The sequence below is a fragment of the Melospiza melodia genome, chromosome 5 (genome assembly GCF_035770615.1).
Source record: "Melospiza melodia melodia isolate bMelMel2 chromosome 5, bMelMel2.pri, whole genome shotgun sequence".
In the NCBI taxonomy this organism is placed as follows: domain Eukaryota; kingdom Metazoa; phylum Chordata; class Aves; order Passeriformes; family Passerellidae; genus Melospiza; species Melospiza melodia.
The window spans coordinates 17,484,923-17,512,798 of record NC_086198.1 but is presented as its reverse complement, the minus strand read 5'-3'; positions in this window follow the sequence as shown (position 1 = coordinate 17,512,798).

The window sequence follows — 27,876 nt, the reverse complement described above, 5'->3', positions numbered from 1 at the left end:
TGATGATGAAAAGTTAGGTGTGCTCACTTCTAGGGCAGCTGTGTACAGTGGGTACAACACCAAGGAGTACTGTTTCAGTATGCCCTAGGGAGATCTCTCATAGAAATTTCTATAGATTCCTTCTACATCTCAAAACCTGGCTGAGTTTCTCACTCCTTACACAGTGACAGCAGAGCAAGGTCTGCAGTATTGATTAGAATTAAACTAGCACCTCCTAGCATTTACTGCTTTGAGCAATTTCTTCCTATTTGGTTTCATGGGTGTCAAATCCAGCTTTGATTTTCTTGGCTCAAACCAGCAAATTACTAAATAAAGGTATTTTCTGCTCTTTCTCAATAAATGGAAGGTGCATGTGGTACAATGATGAGAGTCAGACAGCACTTACAGAAACCTACCGTGCTTCATATAAGAAATTAATCTAGTGGACTTGATCATCCAGGCAGAAAGCACTACTCTTAAAAAGTACAGCTTGAGAACACCAGCTGAAAACTTTATCTTACTGTCTTCTGCGCTGCACTGACTCTTCTCTGTAGATGAAGATAAGTATTAATTCCTAGGAATCTTGTACATGTGTGTGCCTACATTTTCATGGTTAACAGATCTTTAGAGAGGCACTAACATTCTTCAAGATTCACTTCACAAGGAATATATTTTCCAGCAATTTCCACACAGAGTAGCAAATTATGTATAAGGAGGGTAGACACAGAATGGTGTCGTGTTCTCCGCAGAAAATGAGACATGAAGTACTTCTTCCATATAAGGTAAGTGCTACCATCAAATTGATTAACTGATTTACATCTGTCAGGCAGGCAGTGTACATGCCAGTGGCATTTATTCTTGGAACAGCAGCTACTGTGTATACCAATAGTACACAATACCCTGCTAATGCAAAGGTATTATCACAAGAGACAAAAACATCTGCAGTTGCAAGTTCTCTCAGTAAGGATTATTCCACTGGAACGTATTTTACTTCAGAGGGCTTTTTGGTACTTACTACAGAGCATATAAATGTAATCCAATTGTAGTAAAGATTCATAAACTAACCAAAGGTTTCAAATTGCATGTTTGCTTCAGATCACTTTGAAAAGGATTTTCTTTTCCAGAATCCTCCTTTGAATGTAAAATGTTACTCCAACATGGATGAGGTATCTATTTATAACCAAATGTTTGTGTGCAATGGTCAAATCCAAAAAAAAAAAAGGAATTGAATGTTTATTTTAGTCTTGATTTTCTTCCAATACCTTGTGCAATTTATCCTGAAATTCTAATTATATCCCCCTATATAAACACTGCAAATATGAAAACTGAAAGGAAGTGTGTTTGCTAGAGCTTTTTTCCTCTTTTTTTCAAAGTAAAGAGATGCTTGTGGTCAAATTACTTAATGAAAAGAATTCAGTGTGTCAGCAATCATCCCAACAAAGAGAACATGTCTATTTACAGTACTGTTTAACTATTTCTATAGTTGGTGACCACATTAAATGGGTATTTGAATGGAAGCATGCCAGATGAATAAAAACAACCTTCTTGGGTGCCAAAAATTAGCTCTTTCTACAAAATTAGCTAAATGTGTGCAAAATTATACACACCTACTATAACTGCTGACCTCTCAGACAACTCTGTAGTCTGTATCTGATGTGATTTTGTTTAAGAGAGCAATGCCAATAAAATACACCAGGAGTTATCAGCCCAACATGTCATCGTCCAAGATTAGATTGAACCATAGCAAAATATATGTCTTAAAGCTCAAGAACTGTAGCACTGCAAAATGGGTATAAAAATAGCTGTCAATTCATGAGAGAATCTACAATTGAAGATGAAAAGTAATTTTAGATAGACAAGCCTCATAATAACCAGAAGCCTGGCAATTCTACAGCCTTTGCATAGTTGCAAAATATAACTGAATAAAAGTTAATTTTAGGAAGTCGCCCATTGCAGACCTCAGTTGAAGGAGGGTCCCTGGGATTTGCAGTAGTGAATCACAACTTTGATTCTTCGGGCTGAGTACAGTGATCTGGACTTGATGTCTTTGAGAAAGGAGCAACAAAATTTGTAATGAATAGCAGTTGGCTCAAAATTCTTGGCCTAAGTTCTAAACCATGAGGCTTCCATGCCTCATGATCCTTCCCTGTCATCTATTTTAACTATGCATAACTTTGTTGTCCTTATTTAAAACCCCCTCTTATCTGAAAGCCTAATTTAAAGCCTGGCTCAATGGTAGTTGTTGTGAGAAATTCCACTGGCTAAATACAAATACCACAAAGAAATATGCATGTTATAAAATGCAATCATTTAACTTTGAGTTTGCAAACTGAGAGCTCTACAAGAATTTGTTTATGATATCCCAGACCACCATTTTTGTATTTTCTTTGTGAAATAGTAGGATTCTTTGCATAAAGCTATTAAAATCACCCACATGATTTTCTTCAGCTTCTGCTTGCATTGTAATGCGTATTTTTTACACAAGACTGAATGCAACCAAATTGGAGATCAGCATGTCACCAAAAATAAAAAACCAAACACCACAAAAGGAGGTCTTACCTCTATCATTTCAAACAGCCACTGATAACCCAGAAATAGTTCACAGTCCAGGACATACCAGATTAAAAACCTTTCTACAAACATATGGCAGGGGAGGGGAACAAAATTGCTAGAGGGAAAGAGTTCCACAGCTGGAGTATGTCAAATAACCATGCTCCATTCAGCCCACCCTTATCTCTGCACATTTATACCCCACTGCTCCTCTCCACATGCCTGCACCAGAACTATCCCACCTATCTGGGGAATACAGCCTAAGACATCGAAAATATTGGTAGGGTAGCTACTAGATGGGTTTTTTTATGGTTTTTTTTCTTATCCAAGTTTAAAATGACATTTAGACTTATCCATGTTTATTTCAGAGGTCAAAAACTTACCCATTTCCTCCATGTTTGCCATTTCATATCTTCCACAGCCACAGCCTCTCTTTCTCTACTTGGGTGTAGTTCTTGAACTCATACAAGTCCATAGAAGTAAATAGGACCCATCTGAGAGTCCTGGGAGAGCTGGCTGGCATCATCATGAGGCTGCTGCTTATTGTCTGAAAGGTTGTGAAGCCTGGGATGGTTTCCCAATCATTTCAGAAAGGTAAATCTTTCAGACTGAAGGACACCTCAAGGGACCTACATGGAGGTCACTCTCATTTCCACCCATGGACAAATGAGAGGAGGGCATCTTAGAAGCCCTCTAACCCAAAACACTATGATTTCCATCTAACTCTGCAGCTTCCTTGAGAAATGGGTATGACCTCCCCACATAAACTCTAAAACTGAGAATTTTTTCCATCCTTCATCATATCTACAACATCATTTTAAGAACACTTGACCTATCATTCCCTAACCATTACAAAATTATAGGCCTGTGATGGGAGTCCTGCTAAGGCCTTTGAGATGCTACTGTTTCAAGGTGAACAAAATTACAGAAATCCAGAGGAATAAAACACAAAAACTGAGAAAGACATAAAAAATTTGTCTTCAAGACAATGCTGAAAGTTTAGTTTTCAGTTTTTTGTTTCATGGTACAATGAATTTACTGTTGCATTTTTTAGCTGAGATCTGCCTTTGCCTCTTTATTAATTTTGCATAACAGAATAATTTTCTTTCCTCTTTTATGTCCCATTAATTTATCTCTGGACAATTGCATTTCTCTTCAGTGGAACTTAGGATGGTACAGCTGTAATTGAAGGAACTGGAGCTACAACTCACTTGTACTGCCAGCAGCTCAAAGTCAGTAACCAAGTACATGCATTCAAAAACACGTTCCTTCAAAAGCCTCCAGATTCTAATTCTAATGAAACCTTACAACTCAAAGCAGCAGTTTGTTAATATACCAGTTATTCTCAAAGAACCTTGCTCTCTTTGGATGTGTGTACAACCTGCTACTCTTTCTATCTTCTGAGCAATGAAATCAGGACACGTTCACCAAAGCGTGCACCAGAGTCTGCCCTGAGCAATCGGATCCCTCTCACCTCAAGCAGGCCCTGTTTCTTTTTCCCCGTACAACACACGCTGGCCACAAGAACTACAAAGCTTGTGGCTTTAGCACATTGCCCCCAAATCAATGACTACAGGGAGAGGAAAAGAAGGAGCTTCTGACTGCTCCAACCAAGAGCCTTATTCCCACCTGTTAGACAACATCTTTAGACAACATCTCTGCCTATCAGCACAGTCCAACACAGAAGAGCAGACAGACTATATTTCAACTATTCAAAACTTTATTTAACATTGAATTGATCAAAAATGAAACTATATACAGGAAGAACTATATACATAAAGAAACAAGTCTCTACACTGCCTATAGTCCAAGATCCATCTGAGTCTGTCCTGAGAAGCAGAAGCACTCATATATAAATGGGATGGTACAGATCTGGAGTAAGTTCCACCCTGCAGGTTGGGCATGCGCCGATAGTCTCCACGGCAACAGGGAGGCACTCACTGCAGAAGACATGGCCACACATGGTTGCCACAATCAGTCGTCCACTTTGCAAAATCTGGAGGAAAGAAAATCACATGTATTGAGAGGAAAGAATTTGATTTTGCTGGTCTATTGGCACCAGGCAAATGAGATTTAAAGCATCTGGAATAAAAATTACAAGGGATTATCAGATCTGCCAGTTTCACTTCACCAAGAAGTGACTTGCAGAGCTTCACAGCAAGGGCTGTGCTTCCAGCCAGCTGACCACAGCACCCCGCATCATCCAACTGACTTGTGCAGCTTCCCTTCTGGCTTTCTCCTCATCACAAGTGGATCCTTACCTCTGAGTAAGAATCCATGCAAATGGGACAACTAATGACAACTCCTTGCTGTGCACTAGAGGAAACAGAAGTAGAAAGAAAACGCAGTTTTAAGATCAGCACATTTCAATGGTTATTGATACATAAAATCATGCAACTGCACTGACTAGCCATGACACATCTCCTCTGAAGATCCCTGCTGTCTTTAAGTCTCTGTGTGCTGCATTTAATGAGGATTTGGGGTCTCCCTGTCCTGAGGTATCCTGGTTTCACTAGAAGAAAAATGTAGTCAGTCACCCAGCTCTGGGATTTGATGCAAGTAATTCCCATTCCTTGCCATACTCCCACACTCATCTCTCAGGTTCTGTGCAAAGTTGTACATCTGCTCTGGGCTGCCTTTTTCTCCCAAAATGCAAATGGTATCATTTGATCATCATACAACATGGGAGAAGGAGGGAAATCCATAGAGTATGGGAAGGCCTCAAAGATAAACCAGGCATAGCAGTATAACTTAGTCCTATGCAGAAAACAAAAAAAGGTGAAAATTTTCCCGTTTGGTAGGGCATGAGGCATACATACTCTGAAAATGAAGGTCCCTCCACTGCTGCTCCCTGTTCTGCAGGGGCTGAGTCAACACCAGGTGCATCATTAGCTCCTGTTCCATTACCAGAGCCATCCACCTGTCCATGTCTCTTCAGGGTGGCCTTTCTCTTTTGCTGTCGATAAACTGTAATTTAATTTTCATAAGTTATATGTGATGCAAAATGCAGAATATGAAAATATTTCTGAAGGAAGGATGCTCTTTTTATTCATATGTTAGATCATTCTACAGTTTCAAGCCAAATCAACTGGAAGGGAGATTTACTCCATTCAAGAGACAACAACTCACAAACAAGATCTAAGTGATGCCCATCGGCAAATTCCTTGTTGGTAGAATTGCCTTGTTAAGGTTCAGGGCTTGACATGCTTCAAGGAGCTCAGACCCAGGGAAGGATTAACAAAGCTTGGGGAGAAGGATGCCCGCTGAAAGTGGACACAAAGAATGCAGAATTGAGGGGCCACTTGGACATCTGGCACAACTCCCAAGATAAGGAAGAAACTAAGAAACCCAACTCTCCTGACATCAGCTCTGACTGGTAAAAAGTATTTCCTGCAGGGGGAGATTGTGACCACCAACTGATGGAGCAGCAACTCAAGAAACTCCCCAGCCCAAAAGAAGAGGGAGACTGAGCAATGCACTGAGTGGACTAATTACAGTGAGAAGTGAGACAATCACTAACCAAAAGAAGACAGAAGACTAGCTAAGAGGATAACCTTGTCACTTGCAACCAATTACAGCTAGTTTCTTGTTTGTTTAAATTTATGAATAATAGAAGTTATTTTGATAGTGGGTGTGTCTGATCTGTGAAATATCACTGAGCACCCAGACTGGTGAAACACTGAAACAAACAACCAATGTCTCTCTCAAGTGTATCATTATTTACCTGTTGCACCCCAGCAACAAGTCCATTTTTTGTGCACAACATATTGACCAAGTTACAGGGAGACCCATTTCTAATGGCCTGGCCTGTAACAGCCAAAGGGTGAAGAAATCCTGTTTGCTCTTTCAGTCTCAGAAACTGCAGGCAACGATCACCTCTGCAACTCCAGTGTCCATGTCACACTAATCAAACACCAATCAGTTAAAATTGCAGAAAGTGTTACCACAATAAAGTTCCTTCTGCATAAGTCTTCAGCTACCACTTTTCTTGCAGGGATTTCCCACTGTGACTGACAGAGGCCATCACACGCACATTGCATCCGTTCTCTGAGACACTGGCCAGAGGCTTTAGCCCTGTGCTTTGCCTTTTGCCAAAATGCAGTTTCAATCCCTGCTGCTCGACTTTCTTGGAAGAGAACACCAAAAATAACTATTACCTTTTAGATAAAAGTACATTACCAACTGTAAAACATCAACTCACCTTCAAGAAGCTTCCATTGATGGGAAGGGAACACATGGGAAGGGAGAGAAAAGAAGATACAATTAGATTTGGTGAGGCCACTAGTGCTTCACACAAGCCTCAATGCAGAAAGCAGTTACAGCAGGGGAGGTGAGCAAGGGTAGGGTACCACCCTCTATGTTTGGCTAAGAGCATTCAAAGCAGTAGCCCAAAGAGCTGCTGCCCTGAAAAACAAAGAAGTGAATGCTGCTGATTCTGCTCTCATTGCTGCAACAAGGTATAAATAGAGGCAGCTTAGGAACCCCCTGAACACCCTCCTCCCTGGTCCCCTGTTCCTGTTCCCTATTCAGATTTGACCTGGATCTGTTTCTTTCCCTTGTTCTCCCCAAAACTTGCAAATTCTGCTATGATCACCTTAACACTTCATGTTAGCTGTATGGCTGCTGAAGGAATGAAGCCAAAACAGAAATTTGTGAGTAAAGAATTCTATCAGTCAATGCTAGAATTACAAGGAACACACAGATCTGCCAGTGCCATTGCTGGCAAGGGCTTCTCCCTCTTTGGACACCACCCAGGAGGCACTTGGAAGGATGTGGAAGTTGGAGCTTCCCAGCAAGGGCTGTGTTTCCAGCCAGCTGCCCATGGCACCCACTTCAAACAGCTGAGTTGTGCAGCTCCCCTTTTTGTTCCTTCCCCTCCCACTAATCTGACAGGACAAGAACATGTGGATCCTTACCTGTGAGTAGCAGCTCATGCAAATCACACAGAGGAGACTACCAGAGGGCCTTGTGTTATAGAGAACAGGTGCAGAAAGAACATGCAGCCGTTAATTTCACCAGTCATCACACGTTACTGATACAGAAATGCCAAAAAGTAAAACACCCCTTATTCTGATTTAGAAACATTACAGACCCCTTTCAATTAGTGTTATGCACTTCTGCCTCTTCAGTGTTACTAAAGTGTTACTGAAAGATACATTTAATTAGGAGTTCATGAACAGGGAAGAAAAACCATAAAGCTTGGCAGAAACATGTTTCTACCATGTATCAGAAATTAGACTTTGAAGACACTCTATCTGTCACGTACAGTTCAATATCTTCCAGTTCCTCTTCACTGTCATTCGCCAGTACTTCAGCTTCATTTTCTGCTTCTCTGGAACCAAGTGGGTGTTGCCGGCTCTGCTCCCAGCAATGGGGTAAAAATGGAGACAGATTAGGAGCTGCCTGAATACCCCTAAACAACCTGCTCTCCTGTATCAGTTCCCTAAGTTGATTTGGCCTGGAATATTTTCTTTCCCTCTTTCTTCCCCAAAAGGCTAAATGATTAGTCTAAACCCTTTGTGTTAGATAGACACCTGATAAAAAGTAGAAACCACCAAAAGAATTTGTAGCACAGAATTCTGTTTGCTGCTCTATTGGCACCAGGCAAACAGGACTTGGACTATGTGTAGTCTGTCACTCAATGCTATAGAACTATAGGAAACACACAGATCGGCCAGTGTCATCCTGGAAAGGGCTTCTCCCTCTATGGACACCATCAAGAAAGGACTTGGAGGGATGTGCAAGTTGGAGCCTCCCAGCAAGGGCTGTGGATCCTCACCTCTGCATTGTCATTCTCACAAATCGGAGGACTAATGAGACGTGCTGTCCATGCACTAGAGGGAGCAGAACCAGAAGAACATGCAGCTGTCAATTTCAGAGTGCAAACAGGGCTTCCAAGACATACAATTGCAAAAATTGAAACAACCCCTTATTCTGATTAAGCAACATCCCAAAGCAAAAGCACAGTCAGTGCAAGAGCTGTTATGAACTGCAAGCGTTTCAGTGCAATCCACAATGTAAGAAACATTGATTAATGACTTCCAGAATGGAGAAGAAAGGTTTTCACAGGATTTTGCTGGTTTTTAGGGGTTTTCTTACTGTTACTTCTCTTCTAGATAGGCCACTACGTTTCAAGTAAGAATTCTCCAAACAGAATCAAGTAGACCCCAAAAGATTGGCAAAAAACTGTGTCTACCATATATCAGAAATTACACTTTGGAGAGACTCTCCATCAGTCACATACTCATTGTTATCTATTGGTTCCTCTTCGTTGTCACTCGCCCGCAGCTCAGCTGAACTCTCTGCCTCTCTGGAGCCAAGTGGGTGCTGCTGGCTCTGCTCCCTGTCCTGCACCTGAGAGTTGTCACCCTCCCTCATCGGAGGACAAGCAGGACCTGCTGCCTGTACACTAACAGAGAGAAGAACCAGAAGAACATGCAGCCATTTAAATATGGTGAGAAAAATTTCTCTGGGCGCCAAAGGTTACCAACAAAGAAAATGTTGGCACTTAAAACATCCCCTATTCTGATTCAGCAACATGCCAGCCCAGAAACACAATCATTCCAAGAATTTTGATGGATGCCAAGCATTTCAGTGTGGCCAGCCAGTCTCTTACATTCAATGTTAGATGGACAGCTTCTAAGAAGCCAAGGCTTCACAAACACAGAAGAAAGGCTTCTGCTGGATTTTGCTGGGTTTATTTCAATTCTCTTCCAGGCAGGCCACTACATTCCAGGTCTGAAGTACTTGCACAGAGCCAGGCAGAACCCAAAAGCTTGGCAAAAACCTCTTTCAAAAAACCACTTATCTGAAATTACTGTTTTGATAGACACTTTCACATACCCATCATCTTCTATTGGTTCCTCTTCATCATTCCTTGCCAGTAGCACAACAGAATTCTCTGGTGCTCTGGAAAGATGAGGCTGCTGCTGGCTTTGCTCCCTGTCCTGAAATGGGGTAGAAATGGAGGCACTTAAGGGACCGCCTGCACACTCTGCTCCCTGCTTCCCTTTTTCAGTTCCCTAATTGGATTTTGGCTGCAGCCATTTCTTCCTCTCTTTCTCCCCCAAACTGGCAATTTCACCTGTAATAGCCTAAACACTTCTTAGCATGTGAACAACTATTGAGGAGGAAAAACCCCATACCCAAACGTGCTCTTGTGTTTGGTGCACGTGGAGCTGGGTCTTGAAAATCGGGTTGTAAAATTTGAGGCCTTTTCTTTGCAAAGGTTCAGGAACAGCCCGGTCGGGATAAAACTGCCATGCTGTTTGCTGCATGTTTCTGTTTTGCACAGCAGCAGTGGCATCCCACATTTGAGCTGATACACTGCACTGTGGGCTGGATCCAAGCATGTTCTTTTAAGATAGTAGCAGAAAAATGAAAAAAGACCAAATGTGAACCTTTTACAGACTTCTTGGAATAAGAAACCAAATAAATGCATAGCAACCAGTCAGCTGCAGTTGCCTTTTACAGCTCAATGAATGAGATTCCTTATACTGATGTTGCAGGTAAAACAACTGCTTACTTGGGAAGTCAAAGACTTCCTGTGCTCTCCTTTAAATCACGGAAGCAACAACCTCTTTTAGGATGTTCACCCACACTCTGCAAGCACTTCTCAGGCATGCTGATGTGTTCAGGAGTGTGTTTGGGGCTGACTGGGAACGGTGTCTAAAGTGATAAATCAGAGCCTTCTTTCAACCTTTGAGGCCAGAGTACTCAGTAATGTTCCAGAAGACAGGCAAGCAAACTAATTTGAAAGGAAGATGGAGAGAAGTGTGCCCTTCACTACTTACCACAGGAGACTCATTGTCACTGAGAGTGATGACTTCTGACTCTGAAGATTCATCTGTGAGATCTATGAATCCTCCACCAGCTGAAAAGAGAGAACATTAGAACCAAGGTCAGAGATTGCAAAGGAATGAAAAGGGCAGCCACTGTAGAACAGGCTGTGGTGGGATTCATTATGCCCTCGGTCTCTTTTTTTAAGAATCTGTGTAGCATTCCACTCAAGCTTTTGCCCTCAACAGACCACAGGGAGCATTGCCAGCCCTGTTCCTCTGAAGGGACAAAAAAGGAGGAAGAGCAGCTGAGCTCCTCCAAACTTCTGATGAATGACAACAGCTTACAGGATGTTCACATCAACAGATTAGTCATTTCATATAGGGATTTGTTTAGCACACAGGGCAAAAAAATAACCCCAACCAACACTAGAGGGGATACCAATTTCATGGTACAATCCTGTAGGTTTGTTCCTTGAAGGATGGGGCACACCTAATGACAGACTTCTCTCATCTTCATCCAGCTTGGGAGATCCCAAACTCAGCGTGCCACCTCCGCTGTGGCAGCTGCAGTGACTGCCAGCTCATCAGAACACACAGTCAGGGCTTTGAGCAGTACTTGAGCACCTTTGCTACACAGCTCCTCTCCCACTAGCTGCCACTGTATCGAGCTCAGTAACACCAAAACAGTTGTCAGAAGGCTTGCTGTTTGGGGATGCCATTCCAGGTGCTTCCTCAATCCCAAGGTTTCCCTTCCTCCCCAGTATAGGGCCTAGAAACTGGCAAAAGCACATGGCCAGATTGTCTTCAACCCTCCAGAAGCAGTTTCTGTTCTCACCAGGCTCAAAGGCAGGTGCACCACTTTCCTCAAGGTCTCTTGGCTCGGTCTGCGAAGTTCCACCTGCGCTGGAGGGCAGCAGCCTGCTCCGTTTCCGAGCTGGTCTGGAACCACCTGCTCCTCCAGGGCGCTTTCGCTGACGCTGACAGGGAACAAAGCCTGAGCACTTTCTGTGGCACAAATCTTAACACGGCCCCCGGGTTTGCAACACCAATGACAGCACACAAGGATACAGAAAACTCTCCTGCAAAGGCTGGAATACACACCAAATGGTGCTATGGGCCATTCCCACCTGAGCACATCACATCAGGGAAAAGACATCACCCCTGATCTCCCACAAGCCGCCTCCCCAAGAGCAAGCCTGTCCCAATGGCTTGAGAATGAGGAGACCAGTTCCCAATTCCAGCAGCTTGCTGCTCACACCGTAAGCATTTCTGAACTACTGCTAACACCCACAGAGATTCAAAACATTCACTATTCCAGAATGTCAAGTTACATGAAGTTTTCAAAGATTCCACTGCATTTGCTATGAACTCTTGAAATGTTTTCTAGAAGTACCCTGGAAAATGTTTTAAGAATCAGGTTTCAATCGAGTAGCAAAGTACTTACTGAGCTCATGGTGGTTTCTGATCAAAAACCACCAGCAGAATCAGTGGGGCAAACACCAAAAAAGGAACGTCAGGGATGTGATCAATCCCTTTGGTTCCTTCAGGCAGCCCACTGCAAATTTGTAGGAGTGAGAGAAAACTGCTCTTCCAAACCTATCAGAAAAGGAGAGGGGAGATTGTCTATTTAGAATTCCAGTTTTCTTGAACACCCCCATGCCCCAAGACTCCCATTCCTGAGTCCACAGTTCCTGTCCAAAGACAGAGGGGAATCTGTGACTCTGGTACTTGAGCCCACCTGCAGCCCATCCACCCATCCTGCAGCCCAGCCCAGCCCCTGAGCATCAGAAGCCTTGCCAAGAATCGCCTGCCCTCACCTGTACAGTCAGTGCAGAGTTTGGCTCGCAAATGTCAGCAAATCGCTCTCTATTCCCAGCCGGGATGGAGAAGACGGATGCTCCACGTCTGCTGCGCAGCAGAGAATCCGTCAACTGGCTCAACAGAGTCCATGCCAACAGAACCTTGGAAGTGGGAGTGCCCCTGGCAACCAGGGGCAACATTCCATGCCCGGGTAACGGGTGTCTGCTCTGCCCACCCGTGGAGTTCCAGAGCGCCATGGAGGCACCTCAACCATCACCTGCTGCTGCTGCCACCCACCAGATCAGGGTGCTCAGGGCCCTGCCCAGCCTGGCCTGGAAAGTTCCAGGGCATCCACAGCTTCTCTGGGCAGCCTGTTCCAATATCTCACTGAACATCTGATTCCAATCTCCCCCTTCTAATCTAAAACCCTTCCCTTCCCCATCACTCTCTGCCCACTTTGGACACTGCAAGGCCTCAGTGAGGCCTCCCCGGCCCTGCTCCTCCCCAGGCTGGACAACCCTAGCTCTCCCAGCCTGGCTGCAGAGCATGGCTGCTCCAGGTCTGCACACATCCCCACGGCCTCCTCCAGCCCCACTCCACAGGCACATCCTGCTGCTGGGCACAGCTCCACAGGCACATCCTGCTGCTGCTGCTGGGCACAGCTCCACAGGCACATCCTGCTGCTGGGCACAGCTCCACAGGCACATCCTGCTGCTGGGCACAGCTCCACAGGCACATCCTGCTGCTGCTGCTGGGCACGGCCGGGCACAGCTCCGCACGTGGGGCCTCAGGGGCAGAGCAGGGACAGAGCTGCACCTCCTGCTGCCCTCAGCCTGAGCTACCCGAGCATCACTGGAGCCTTCTGTGGCTAAAGAAACCCCAACAAACCACACATCCCTAAATCAGAAATAAATTTAAACCCTTCCTTAATCTTCCTCCTCCAGGTTTATTAGTCTGTTGCTGTTTTAACTCTAATCAGAGTGTTTTAACTTTAACCCCAGTAAACAGCAATTAAAACAAAATCCAAGTTTGTTGGGTTTTTTCATAAGTGAGGAAAAGATCTAAGCATTCAGATCTTTATTTCAAGTCTCTGAAGTCTTGACATTTACAGGTCTTCAACTACTCCTCTAACCAGAATTTCCCAGGAGGGCTGAGGAGTTTTGCTCTGCTCCCGGGGACAGCACCTTCCTCCTGAGGCCCTGCTCTGCTATGGAAGGTGACACAGCAGAAGAAGCAGAATTACTGCTCACTTTTCCTTCCAGCCACTCTGCCATGGGACCTGTGTTCAGAAGGATGGGCTGGGGCTCCGGAGAGCAGCAGGGAACCCATCTCAGCCCTGCCAGGTGCAGGGCTGCTCCTCAGGCCCTGGTCCTGCTGGGTGCTCTGTGCTGTGGGGAGAATGGTGGGAATTGACCAAGTGCTGTGGAGAGCACAAGGATTTGTTCAGCTCATGCTATACCTGAGGAGGCTCATTTCTTACAAAAGTTTCTCTGTTATTACAATCCCTTTGTAATATCCTTTTGGGTAATTATCCTTTTTTTAATCCAAAATTATCCTTTTTGGGTAATTGACTACATGGTGAGTGGTGAAGAATGGGAGGGATGACTTTTCCATTTTTTGAAAAATCCCAAAGGAGAGTTAACTCTTTATATAAAAATGCTAAGATGCTAAAGCAATTCCAAACATACATTTAATATATCAATAATTAAGCACCTTGTATGACTCCCAAAGCACTGGTTATGAGAAATGAACCATGCAAATGTACTCTCTCTCTGGTCCGGGCTTTTAAAGCTCAAAAACCCCACTTCTCCTATGCCTACAGATCAATGAAGAAATGAGCTGAAAATGTGCTACTCCTTCTGGTCACATCTGAGCTCCAAGACTGATACCAATCCTTTGACTCTTCAGTTACTTTCTGCTATTCGGTGCATTCCTAGATCAATCCTTTCTAAAAATTATATCTATATTTTTACACAAGGAAAGGGTTAATTATTACCCATATACCAAAATGTTCAAAGAAAATTGCCTCAGTTTATGCTGTTGAGCCATACTAACATCTGTTTAAACCTATTGTAAAATCAGCTCAGTGCCATTTCATTGCAGGTTAACTTAAGATCCAACTTACTTTACTATGAATGGTTTTCTGAAATGCTCCTTTTACTGACAATACCTGGCCTTGCATGTCACCTAGGAATACAGCTTTGAGAAGGACAATTTAGACAATTAAGAAAGACATTTCTGCTTACTGTCGTTGCATCCACCAAGTAGCTAAAAGTCTAGCAAAAGTGAGGAACAGAAAACATTGCTCTAAACTTTGTGGCCATCCTGTAAGTACATGATTTTATTTGTGTCTGTTGAAGGAATATCTTTGAGTAATTTTGACAACTCAAGTAGTTTTTCTTAAAAACAAAAATCAAAAGATCACTTTATCAGGCTAATACTAATGCTTTCATTTTTTTATTAAGGTCAAGCCACACAGAAATTAAGGGGTACAATGAACCTTGTTTATTACTACCTCTGCCTAAATATGCTGATATTTAGGCATCTTGAGATATGACTGAGGAAGCAGATCAATAGCGCACTAAAGACCAAAATTTAAAAAAAACAAAATAAAGGATACATGTCCACACAGATGACCAACTTTTAACACACAGAGGACCTCAGTTCAGTTTGGTCATCTGAGTTTTCTGTTTCATGGTACAATGAAATTACTGTTGCATTTTTTAGCTGAGATCTGCCTTTGCCTCTTTATTACTTTTGCATAACAGAATAAATTTTTTCCCTCTCTTACGTCCCGTTCATTTATCTCTGGACAATTGCATTTCTCTTCAGTGGAACTTAGGATGGTACAGCTGTAATTGAAGGAACTGGAGCTACAACTCACTTGTACTGCCAGCAGCTCAAAGTCAGTAACCAAGTACATGCATTCAAAAACACGTTCCTTCAAAAGCCTCCAGATTCTAATTCTAATGAAACCTTACAACACTCAAAGCAGCAATTTGTTAATATACCAGTTATTCTCAAAGAACCTTGCTCTCTTTGGATGTGTGTACAACCTGCTACTCTTTCTATCTTCTGAGCAATGAAATCAGGACACGTTCACCAAAGCGTGCACCAGAGTCTGCCCTGAGCAATCGGATCCCTCTCACCTCAAGCAGGCCCTGTTTCTTTTTCCCCGTACAACACACGCTGGCCACAAGAACTACAAAGCTTGTGGCTTTAGCACATTGCCCCCAAATCAATGACTACAGGGAGAGGAAAAGAAGGAGCTTCTGACTGCTCCAACCAAGAGCCTTATTCCCACCTGTTAGACAACATCTTTAGACAACATCTCTGCCTATCAGCACAGTCCAACACAGAAGAGCAGACAGACTATATTTAAATCAGTCAAAATTTTATTTAACATTGAATTAATAAAAAATGAAACTATAAACCAGAAGAACTATATACATAAAGAAACAAGTCTCTACACTGCTTATAGTCCAAGGTCCATCTGAGTCGGTCCTGAGAAGCACTCATAAAAAAATGGTAATATATTCATCTGGATATACTGCCACCCTGCATATTGGACACACATGAGCATTCTCCACGGCAAGAGGGAGGCACTCGCTGCAGAAGACATGGCCACACAGGGTTGCCACAAGCTGTCGTCCACTTTGCATAATCTGGAAGAAAGAAAATCACAACATGTATTGAGAGGAAAGAATTTGACTTTGCTGCTCTATTGGCACCAGAGGCTCTATTTAGAGACTAATGAGGGACCCACAGATGTTCCAGTGCCATCTTGGCAAAGGCTTCTCCCTCTACATTCACCATCAAGAAGTGACTTGCGGAGCTTCACAGCAAGGGCTGTGCTTCCAGCCAGCTGACCACAGCACCCCACATCACCCAACTGACTTGTGCAGCTCCCCTTCTGGCTTTCTCCTCATCACAGGTGGATCCATACCTGTGAGTAAAATTCCATGCAAATGGGACACCTAATGACAATTCCTTGTTGTGCACTAGAGGGAACAGAAGTAGAAAGAAAGTACAGCTGTTAATATCACCACACTTCAATGGTTATTGATACAGAAAATCTCACACAATCATGCAACTGCACTGACTAGCCATGACACATCTCCTCTGAAGACCCCTGCTGTCTTTAAGTCTCTGTGTGCTGCATTTAATGAGGATTTGGGGTCTCCCTGTCCTGAGGGAAAGGGTGTCCTGCTTGTCACCAGGAGAAAGGTGCAGTCAGTCACCCTGCCCTGAGATTTGAAGTAACAGCAGTCTCTAGCACTGGCCAGTTTCTGTATGGCAACTTTGACTTCCAGCAGGTCATCAGTAAGAGCCTTGTAACTACAGCATCCAGCTGTCCTCTGGGAACTCTTCACCCCAGAATATTCATTCCAGGACCCAGTTCTAAACTACAGAGTAACACGGCTCTGGCAAGATCCAGCCCTGGGAAGGAGCTTTTGGACAATTTTAAATGCTGCAGCACTGAGCTCTTTTAGCCTTACCTAAACAGAGCAGTTACATTCAGTCACTGAGAGGCTTGAGACGGAAGGAACAAAATATTCCTTTTGTTATATTAACCAAGTGGTGGGATTTGTTCTCCAACAGATTTAACAACCAAAACTTAAACATCTACAAATTCATTGGCAAAATGCATGATGGTTTAGAATAGTCAGAAGCCCTTTAGTGGCACATTTAAGGCCTGACACCTAAAAGTTCCATACTCAAGTTCTCTCCTATATTGCCTTCCCAAAACGTTCAAAGCACACCAATTACATTAAAAGCTGTGCATTTCCTTCCACCCCAAAACACCACTTTAGAAAAGCTTATAGATAATTCTCATGTTCTTTGTCTTCCCTAGCGACACAGAGAGCTGGTTTTATTTAATCAGCCTAATGAATTGCATCTTTCTTGTCCTGATGGAGTGCTCCTACAGCAGGACTTCCCAGTTTCTCTGCAGAATGGGGATTTTACTGTGAAGGCATCCAACTTCAACTGCAAGATCTCCACCACAGGAGGAAACAAATCAGGGCTTGTGGCATCCAGCACTGGCCATAAAAGCATGACCTCCACAGATGCCTGTGTACAAGTCTACTTTGGGAAGAAGGGCTCCAGCTCCAGAAGAAGGCACCAAGCTGGCACCATTCCAGCAGGGAATTTCTGCTGGAATTTGCCCAGCTGCTGCCTGCCAGTTCCATGATGCCAAGCTCAATTGATAACAATGGAAGCATTTCCATATCTAACATCACTACCAGAGCTTGCCAGAAAAAGCAAATATTGAGCTATGGCCTGTGACCAATCTCCCTTCCTTTCCATACCCCCACACTCATCTCTCAGGTTCTGTGCAAAGTTGTACATCTGCTCTGGGATGCCTTTTTCTCCCAAAATGCAAATGGAATCATTTGATCATCATACAACACGGGAGAAGGAGGGAAATCCATAGAGTGTGGGAAGGCCTCAAAGAGAAACCAGGCACAGCAGAATAACTTAGTGCTACACAGAAAAGAAAGAAAGGCACAGAAAGGCTCTGTGTTTGGTAGGGCAAGAGCCATACATACTCTGAACTTTCAGTGTCCTCCTCCTCTGCTCCCTGTTCTGCAGGGGCTGAGTCAGCCTCAGGTGCATCATTAGCTCCTGTTCCATTACCAGAGCCATCCACCTGTTCCTGGCTGTTCAGTGTAACATTTCTCCTTTCTTGTTCATGCGCTGTAATTTTCAGAAGTTAGATCTATTAGTCTCTCTCTCCCTGGAGCTACCCTTGAAATGAGTTATATAAATAGTCAGCAATGGTTCCAATTTTAAATGGACCCTATTCAGCTGGGTTAAAAACAATCCTAAACAAGCTTCTTTCCCAAATACTAAGGCTGGACTTGTCCAGACATTGTGACCCCTCTGCTACAATACAAGACAACACAAAATATTTGCTCTGTTCAGCCCAAACACAGCTAAAAAAGGTGACATAAGAGATACTCCAGGACAATCCACGGAAACTATAAAATTACTTGAAGCAGCATGCACTTAGAAATTGTCATCATCTTCCTCCTTCATTAAGATAATTTGAGAATGGAGTTATATGTGATGCAAAATGCAGAATATGTAAAAGATTTCTGAAGGTAGGATGCTCTTTGTGTTCATATGTTGTTAGATCATTGTATCCTTTAGAGCCAAATTAGCTGGAAGGGAGATTTATTCCATTAAATAGACAACAACTCACAAACAAGATCTAAGTGATGCCCATCGGCAAATTCCTTGTTGGTAGAATTGCCTTGTTAAGGTTCAGGGCTTGACATGCTTCAAGGAGCTCAGACCCAGGGAAGGATTAACAAAGCCTGGGGAGAAGGATGCCCACTGAAAGTGGACACAAAGAATGCAGAATTGAGGGGCCACTTGGACATCTGGCACAACTCCCAAGATAAGGAAGAAACTAAGAAACCCAACTCTCCTGACATCAGCTCTGACTGGTAAAAAGTATTTCCTGCAGGGGGAGATTGTGACCACCAACTGATGGAGCAGCAACTCAAGAAACTCCCCAGCCCAAAAGAAGAGGGAGACTGAGCAATGCACTGAGTGGACTAATTATAGTGAGAAGTGAGACAATCACTAACCAAAAGAAGACAGAAGACTAGCTAAGAGGATAACCTTGTCACTTGCAACCAATTACAGCTAGTTTCTTGTTTGTTTAAATTTATGAATAATAGAAGTTATGTTGATAGTGGGTGTGTCTGATCTGTGAAATATCACTGAGCACCCAGACTGGTGAAACACTGAAACAAACAACCAATGTCTCTCTCAAGTGTATCATTATTTACCTGTTGCACCCCAGCAACAAGTCCATTTTTTGTGCACAACATATTGACCAAGTTACAGGGAGACCCATTTCTAATGGCCTGGCCTGTAACAGCCAAAGGGTGAAGAAATCCTGTTTGCTCTTTCAGTCTCAGAAACTGCAGGCAACGATCACCTCTGACACTCCAGTGTCCATGTCACACTAATCAAACACCAATCAGTTAAAATTGCAGAAAGTGTTACCACAATAAAGTTCCTTCTGCATAAGTCTTCAGCTACCACTTTTCTTGCAGGGATTTCCCACTGTGACTGACAGAGGCCATCACACGCACATTGCATCCGTTCTCTGAGACACTGGCCAGAGGCTTTAGCCCTGTGCTTTGCCTTTTGCCAAAATGCAGTTTCAATCCCTGCTGCTCGACTTTCTTAGAAGAGAACACCAAAAATAACTATTACCTTTTAGATAAAAGTACATTACCAACTGTAAAACATCAACTCACCTTCAGGAAGCTTCAGTCAATGCACATGGGAAGGGAGAGAAAAGAAGATACAATTAGATTTGGTGAGGCCACTGGTGCTTCACACAAGCCTCAGCTCAGAAAGCAGTTACAGCAGGGGAGGTGAGCAAGGGTAAGGTACCACCCTCTATGTTTGGCTAAGAGCATTCAAAGCAGTAGCACAAAGAGCTGCTGCCCTGAAAAACAAAGTGAATGCTGCTGATTCTGCTCTCATTGCTGCATCAAGGTAGAAATAGAGGCAGCTTAGGAACCCCCTGAACACCCTCCTCCCTGGTCCCCTGTTCCTGTTCCCTATTCAGATTTGACCTGGATCTGTTTCTTTCCCTTGTTCTCCCCAAAACTGGCAAATTCTGCTATGATCACCTTAACACTTCATGTTAGCTGTATGGCTGCTGAACAGGCAGGCATTGGGAGTAAAGAATTCCAGTTTGCTGCTCTATTGGCACCAGGCAAACTGGACTTGGAGTATGTGCAATCTGTTATTTTATGCTAGAACTACAAAGGACACACAGGTCTGCCGGTGCCTCCTGGAAAGGGCTTCTCCCTCTATGGACACCACCAAGGAGACACTTGGACGGATGTTCAAGTTGGAGCCTCCCAGCAAGGGCTGTGCTTCCAGCCAGCTGCCCACCTCAAAGAACTGAGTTATGCAGCTCCCCTTTTGTCCCTTCTTCTCCCACAAATCAGAAATTACAACAATATGAGGATCCTCACCTCTGCATTGTCATCCTCCCAATGTGGAGGACTAACAAGACTTCTTAGTCGTTCACTAGAGGGAACAGAAGCAGGAAAACATGCAGCTGTCAATTTCACAGACCACACAGGGTTACCAACAAAATACATAAGTGAAAAAATTTAAAGAACCCCTCGTTCTGATTTAGTAACATCCCAGCCCAGAAACACAATCAAGTGCAAGAGCTTTTATGTACTGCAAGCATTTCAGGGTATGAGAACCCATAATGTAAGAAACATTTCATAATGATTTCCTGAATGGAGAAGAAAGGTTTGTCCAGGATTTTGCTTTGTTTTTTGGGGTTTTGTTCCCATTAGTTCCCTTCCAGACAGGCCACTATGGTACAAATCAGATCCCATTACAAAGATTCAAGCAGAATCCAACAGTTTAGCAAAAATCCTGTGTCTACCATATATCAGAAATTACACTTTGGAGAGACTCTCCATCAGTCACATACTCATTGCTATCTCTTGGTTCCTCTTCGTTGTCACTCGCCCGCAGCTCAGCTGAACTCTCTGCCTCTCTGGAGCCAAGTGGGTGCTGCTGGCTCTGCTCCCTGTCCTGCACCTGAGAGTTGTCACCCTCCCTCATTGGAAGACTAGCAGGACCAGCTGTCTGTGCACTAGAGGGAACCAGAAAGAGCATGCAGCCATTTGAGCACAGAACCAATAATTTCACTGCAGACAGAGAGAGAGATAGCAACACATAACACTTATTCAGATTTAGCAACATCCTAGCCTGGCTCCACAAGTGTTCCCCAAGCTGCTATGAGCTGCAAGCATTTCAGCATATATCAAGCCACACTGTAACAAATATTCCACCATGACTTCATGAAAAGAAAAGAAAGGTTGAAGCAAGATTTTGATTTTTTTTTTTTTTTTGATCCTTTTACTTTCTTCTCTGCCACACAGGCAACTATATTCCAGGTCTGAAGCTTCTGCACAGACTTCAGCAGAACCCAGAAGCTTGGAAAAATGTCTTCCCACCATGTATCAGAAATTGGAATTTAGAGAGACATTTTACTCTCACATACCCATCATTATCTCTTGGTTCCTCTTCGTCACGAGTTGCCACTGGACCAGCTGAATTCTCTGCTGCTCTGGACAGCTGTGAGTGCTGCTGGTTCTGCTCCCTGGCCTGCAGTGGGGTAAAAATTAAGAGAGAGTAGGAACCGCTCAAAACAACTCCATCCTACTTCCCTTTATCAGTTCCCTGACTGGATTTGGGCTGGAAGCTTTTCTTTCCCTTGTTAGCCCCAAGAAGGGCAACTTCTGCAGTCAAAGCCCTAAACACTTCATGTTGGAGGAATGGCCACTGAGAATAGGAACCACAACAGGCATTGGGAGTAAAGAATTCCAGTTTGCTGCTCTATTGGCACCAGGCAAACTGGACTTGGAGTATGTGCAATCTGCTACTTAATGTTAGAACTACAAAGGACACACAGATCTGCCGGTGACATCCTGGAAAGGGCTTCTCCCTCTGTGGACACCACCAAGGAGACACTTGGAGGGATGTTCAAGCTGGAGCCTCCCAGCAAGGGCTGTGCTTCCAGCCAGCTGCCCGTGGCACCCACCTCAAACAACTGAGTTGTGCAGCTCCCCTTTTGTCCCTTCCCCTCCCAAAGACCAGAAAGGACAAGAACATGTGGATCCTCACCTCTGAGTCCTCACCTGACCGAAATGGACGTTCATTAGTAAATCGCAGCCAATCACTAGAGAGAGCAGAACCAGGAGAACATGCAGCCATTTATTTCACTGGGCACCAAAGGTTACCAACAAAGAAAACGTTGGCACTTAAAACATCCCCTATTCTGATTCAGCAACATGCCAGCCCAGAAACACAATCATTCCAAGAATTTTGATGGACGGCAAGCATTTCAGTGTGGCCAGCCAGTCTCTTACATTCAATGTTAGATGGACAGCTTCTAAGAAGCCAAGGCTTCACAAACACAGAAGAAAGGCTTCTGCTGGATTTTGCTGGGTTTATTTCAATTCTCTTCCAGGCAGGCCACTACATTCCAGGTCTGAAGTACTTGCACAGAGCCGGGCAGAACCCAAAAGCTTGGCAAAAACCTCTTTCAAAAAACCACTTATCTGAAATTACTGTTTGGATAGACACTTTCACATACCCATCATCTTCTATTGGTTCCTCTTCATCATTCCTTGCCAGTGGCTCAACAGAATTCTCTGATGCTCTGGAAAGATGAGGCTGCTGCTGGCTCTGCTCCCTGTCCTGAAATGGGGTAGAAATGGAGGCACTTAAGGGACCGCCTGAACACTCTGCTCCCTGCTTCCCTTTTTCAGTTCCCTAATTGGATTTTGGCTGCAGCCATTTCTTCCTCTCTTTCTCCCCCAAACTGGCAATTTCACCTGTAATAGCCTAAACACTTCTTAGCATGTGAACAACTACTGAGGAGGAAAAACCCCATACCCAAACGTGCTCTTGTGTTTGGTGCACGTGGAGCTGGGTCTTGAAAATTGGGTTGTAAAATTTGAGGCCTTTTCTTTGCAAAGGTTCAGGAACAGCCCGGTCGGGATAAAACTGCCATGCTGTTTGCTGCATGTTTCTGTTTTGCACAGCAGCAGTGGCATCCCACATTTGGGATGATACACTGCACTGTGGGCTGGATCCAAGCATGTTCTTTTAAGATAGTAGCAGAAAAATGAAAAAAGACCAAATGTGAACCTTTTACAGACTTCTTGGAATAAGAAACCAAATTAATGCATAGCAACCAGTCAGCTGCAGTTGCCTTTTACAGCTCAATGAATGAGATTCCTTATACTGATGTTGCAGGTAAAACAACTGCTTACTTGGGAAGTCAAAGACTTCCTGTGCTCTCCTTTAAATCACGGAAGCAACAACCTCTTTTAGGATGTTCACCCACACTCTGCAAGCACTTCTCAGGCATGCTGATGTGTTCAGGAGTGTGTTTGGGGCTGACTGGGAACGGTGTCTAAAGTGATAAATCAGAGCCTTCTTTCAACCTTTGAGGCCAGAGTACTCAGTAATGTTCCAGAAGACAGGCAAGCAAACTAATTTGAAAGGAAGATGGAGAGAAGTGTGCCCTTCACTACTTACCACAGGAGACTCATTGTCACTGAGAGTGATGACTTCTGACTCTGAAGATTCATCTGTGAGATCTATGAATCCTCCACCAGCTGAAAAGAGAGAACATTAGAACCAAGGTCAGAGATTGCAAAGGAATGAAAAGGGCAGCCACTGTAGAACAGGCTGTGGTGGGATTCATTATGCCCTCGGTCTCTTTTTTTAAGAATCTGTGTAACATTCCACTCAAGCTTTTGCCCTCAACAGACCACAGGGAGCATTGCCAGCACTGTTCCTCTGAAGGGACAAAAAAGGAGGAAGAGCAGCTGAGCTCCTCCAAACTTCTGATGAATGACAACAGCTTACAGGATGTTCACATCAACAGATTAGTCATTTCATATAGGGATTTGTTTAGCACACAGGGCAAAAAAATAACCCCAACCAACACTAGAGGGGATACCAATTCCATGGTACAATCCTGTAGGTTGGTTCCTTGAAGGATGGGGCACACCTAATGACAGGCTTCCCTCATCTTCATCCAGCTTGGAAGATCCCAAACTCAGCGTGCCACCCTCCGCTGTGGCAGCTGCAGTGACTGCCAGCTCATCAGAACACACAGTCAGGGCTTTGAGCAGTACTTGAGCACCTTTGCTACACAGATCCTCTCCCACTAGCTGCCAGTGTATCGAGCTCAGTAACACCAAAACAGTTGTCAGAAGGCTTGCTGTTTAGGGATGCCATTCCAGGTGTTCCTCAATCCCAAGGTTTCCCTTCCTCCCCAGTAAAGGGCCTAGAAACTGGCAAAAGCACATGGCCAGATTGTCTTCAACCCTCCAGAAGCAGTTTCTGTTCTCACCAGGCTCAAAGGCAGGTGCACCACTTTCCTCAAGGTCTCTTGGCTCGGTCTGCAAAGTTCCACCTGCGCTGGAGGGCAGCAGCCTGCTCCGTTTCCGAGCTGGTCTGGAACCACCTGCTCCTCCAGGGCGCTTTCGCTGACGCTGACAGGGAACAAAGCCTGAGCACTTTCTGTGGCACAAATCTTAACACGGCCCCCGGGTTTGCAACACCAATGACAGCATACAAGGATACAGAAAACTCTCCTGCAAAGGCTGGAATACACACCAAATGGTGCTATGGGCCATTCCCACCTGAGCACATCACATCAGGGAAAAGACATCACCCCTGATCTCCCACAAGCCACCTCCCCAAGAGCAAGCCTGTCCCAATGGCTTGAGAATGAAGAGACCAGTTCCCAATTCCAGCAGCTTGCTGCTCACACCGTAAGCATTTCTGAACTACTGCTAACACCCACAGAGATTCAAAACCTTCACTATTCCAGAATGTCAAGTTACATGAAGTTTTCAAAGGCTTCTGATCCTCTGCATTTGCTACAAACTCCTGAAATGTTTTCTAGAAGTACCCAAGAAAATGTTTTAAGAATCAGGTTTCAATCGAGTAGCAAAGTACTTACTGAGCTCATGGTGGTTTCTGATCAAAAACCACCAGCAGAATCAGTGGGGCAAACACCAAAAAAGGAACGTCAGGGATGTGATCAATCCCTTTGGTTCCTTCAGGCAGCCCACTGCAGATTTGTAGGAGTGAGAGAAAACTGCTCTTCCAAACCTATCAGAAAAGCAGAGGGGAGATTATCTATTTGGAATGGCAGTTTTCTTGAACACCCTCATGCCTCAAGACTCCCATTCCTGAGTCCACAGTTCCTGTCCAAAGACAGAGGGGAATCTGTGACTCTGGTACTTGAGCCCACCTGCAGCCCATCCACCCATCCTGCAGCCCAGCCCAGCCCCTGAGCATCAGAAGCCTTGCCAAGAATCGCCTGCCCTCACCTGTACAGTCAGTGCAGAGTTTGGCTCGCAAATGTCAGCAAATCGCTCTCTATTCCCAGCCGGGATGGAGAAGACGGATGCTCCACGTCTGCTGCGCAGCAGAGAATCCGTCAACTGGCTCAACAGAGTCCATGCCAACAGAACCTTGGAAGTGGGAGTGCCCCTGGCAACCAGGGGCAACATTCCATGCCCGGGTAACGGGTGTCTGCTCTGCCCACCCGTGGAGTTCCAGAGCGCCATGGAGGCACCTCAACCATCACCTGCTGCTGCTGCCACCCACCAGATCAGGGTGCTCAGGGCCCTGCCCAGCCTGGCCTGGAAAGTTCCAGGGCATCCACAGCTTCTCTGGGCAGCCTGTTCCAATGCCTCACTGAACATCTGATCCCAATCTCCCCCTTCTAATCTAAAACCCTTCCCTTCCCCATCACTCTCTGCCCACTTTGGACACTGCAAGGCCTCAGTGAGGCCTCCCTGGCCCTGCTCCTCCCCAGGCTGGACAGCCCCAGCTCTCCCAGCCTGGCTGCAGAGCATGGCTGCTCCAGGCCTGCACACATCCCCACGGCCTCCTCCAGCCCCACTCCACAGGCACATCCTGCTGCTGGGCACAGCTCCACTGGCCCATCCTGCTGCTGGGCACAGCTCCACAGGCACATCCTGCTGCTGCTGCTGGGCACAGCTCCACAGGCACATCCTGCTGCTGCTGCTGGGCATGGCCGGGCACAGCGCTGCACGTGGGGCCTCAGGGGCAGAGCAGGGACAGAGCTGCACCTCCCGCTGCCCTCAGCTTGAGATACCCAAGCATCACTGGAGCCTTCTGTGGCTAAAGAAACCCCAACAAACCACACAGCCCCAAATCAGAAATAAATTTAAACCATTCCTTAACCCTCCTCCTCCAGGTTTATTAGTCTGTTGCTGTTTTAACTCTAATCAGAGTGTTTTAACTTTAACCCCAGTAAACAGCAATTAAAACAAAATCCAAGTTTGTTGGGTTTTTTCATAAGTGAGGAAAAGATCTAAGCACTCAGATCCTTATTTCAAGTCTCTGAAGTCTTGACATTTACAGGTCTTCAACTACTCCTCTAACCAGAATTTCCCAGGAGGGCTGAGGAGTTTTGCTCTGCTCCCGGGGACAGCACCTTCCTCCTGAGGCCCTGCTCTGCTATGGAAGGTGACACAGCAGAAGAAGCAGAATTACTGTTCACTTTTCCTTCCAGCCACTCTGCCATGGGACCTGTGTTCAGAAGGATGGGCTGGGGCTCCGGAGAGCAGCAGGGAACCCATCTCAGCCCTGCCAGGTGCAGGGCTGCTCCTCAGGCCCTGGTCCTGCTGGGTGCTCTGTGCTGTGGGGAGAATGGTGGGAATTGACCCAGTGCTGTGGAGAGCACAAGGATTTGTTCAGCTCATGCTATACCTGAGGAGGCTCATTTCTTACAAAAGTTTCTCTGTTATTACAATCCCTTTGTAATATCCTTTTGGGTAATTATCCTTTTTTTAATCCAAAATTATCCTTTTTGGGTAATTGACTACATGGTGATTGGTGAAGAATGGGAGGGATGACTTTTCCATTTTTTGAAAAATCCCAAAGGAGAGTTAACACTTTATATAAAAATGCTAAGATGCTAAAGCAATTCCAAACATACATTTAATATATCAATAATTAAGCACCTTGTATGACTCTCAAAGCACTGGTTATGAGAAATGAACCATGCAAATGTACTCTCTCTCTGGTCCGGGCTTTTAAAGCTCAAAACCCCCACTTCTCCTATGCCTACAGATCAATGAAGAAATGAGCTGAAAATGTGCTACTCCTTCTGGTCACATCTGAGCTCCAAGACTGATACCAATCCTTCGACTCTTCAGTTACTTTCTGCCATTCGGTGCATTCCTAGATCAATCCTTTCTAAAAATTATATCTATATTTTTACACAAGGAAAGGGTTAATTATTACCCATATACCAAAATGTTCAAAGAAAAGTTTATGCTGTTGAGTCATACTAACATCTGTTTAAACCTATTGTAAAATCAGCTCAGTGCCATTTCATTGCAGGTTAACTTAAGATCCAACTTACTTTACCATGAATGGTTTTCTGAAATGCTCCTTTTACTGACAATACCTGGCCTTGCATGTCACCTAGGAATACAGCTTTGAGAAGGACAATTTAGACAATTTAGAAAGACATTTCTGCTTACTGTCGTTGCATCCACCAAGTAGCTAAAAGTCTAGCAAAAGTGAGGAACAGAAAACATTGCTCTAAACTTTGTGGCCATCCTGTAAGTACATGATTTTATTTGTGTCTGTTGAAGGAATATCTTTGAGTAATTTTGACAACTCAAGTAGTTTTTCTTAAAAACAAGAACCAAAAGATCACTTTATCAGGCTAATACTAATGCTTTCATTTTTTTATTAAGGTCAAGCCACACAGAAATTAAGGGGTACAATGAACCTTGTTTATTACTACCCCTGCCTAAATATGCTGATATTTAGGCATCTTGAGATATGACTGAGGAAGCAGATCAATAGCGCACTAAAGACCAAAATTTAAAAAAAACAAAATAAAGGATACATGTCCACACAGATGACCAACTTTTAACACACAGAGGACCTCAGTTCAGTTTGGTCATCTGAGTTTTCTGTTTCATGGTACAATGAAATTACTGTTGCATTTTTTAGCTGAGATCTGCCTTTGCCTCTTTATTAATTTTGCATAACAGAATAAATTTTTTCCCTCTCTTACGTCCCGTTCATTTATCTCTGGACAATTGCATTTCTCTTCAGTGGAACTTAGGATGGTACAGCTGTAATTGAAGGAACTGGAGCTACAACTCACTTGTACTGCCAGCAGCTC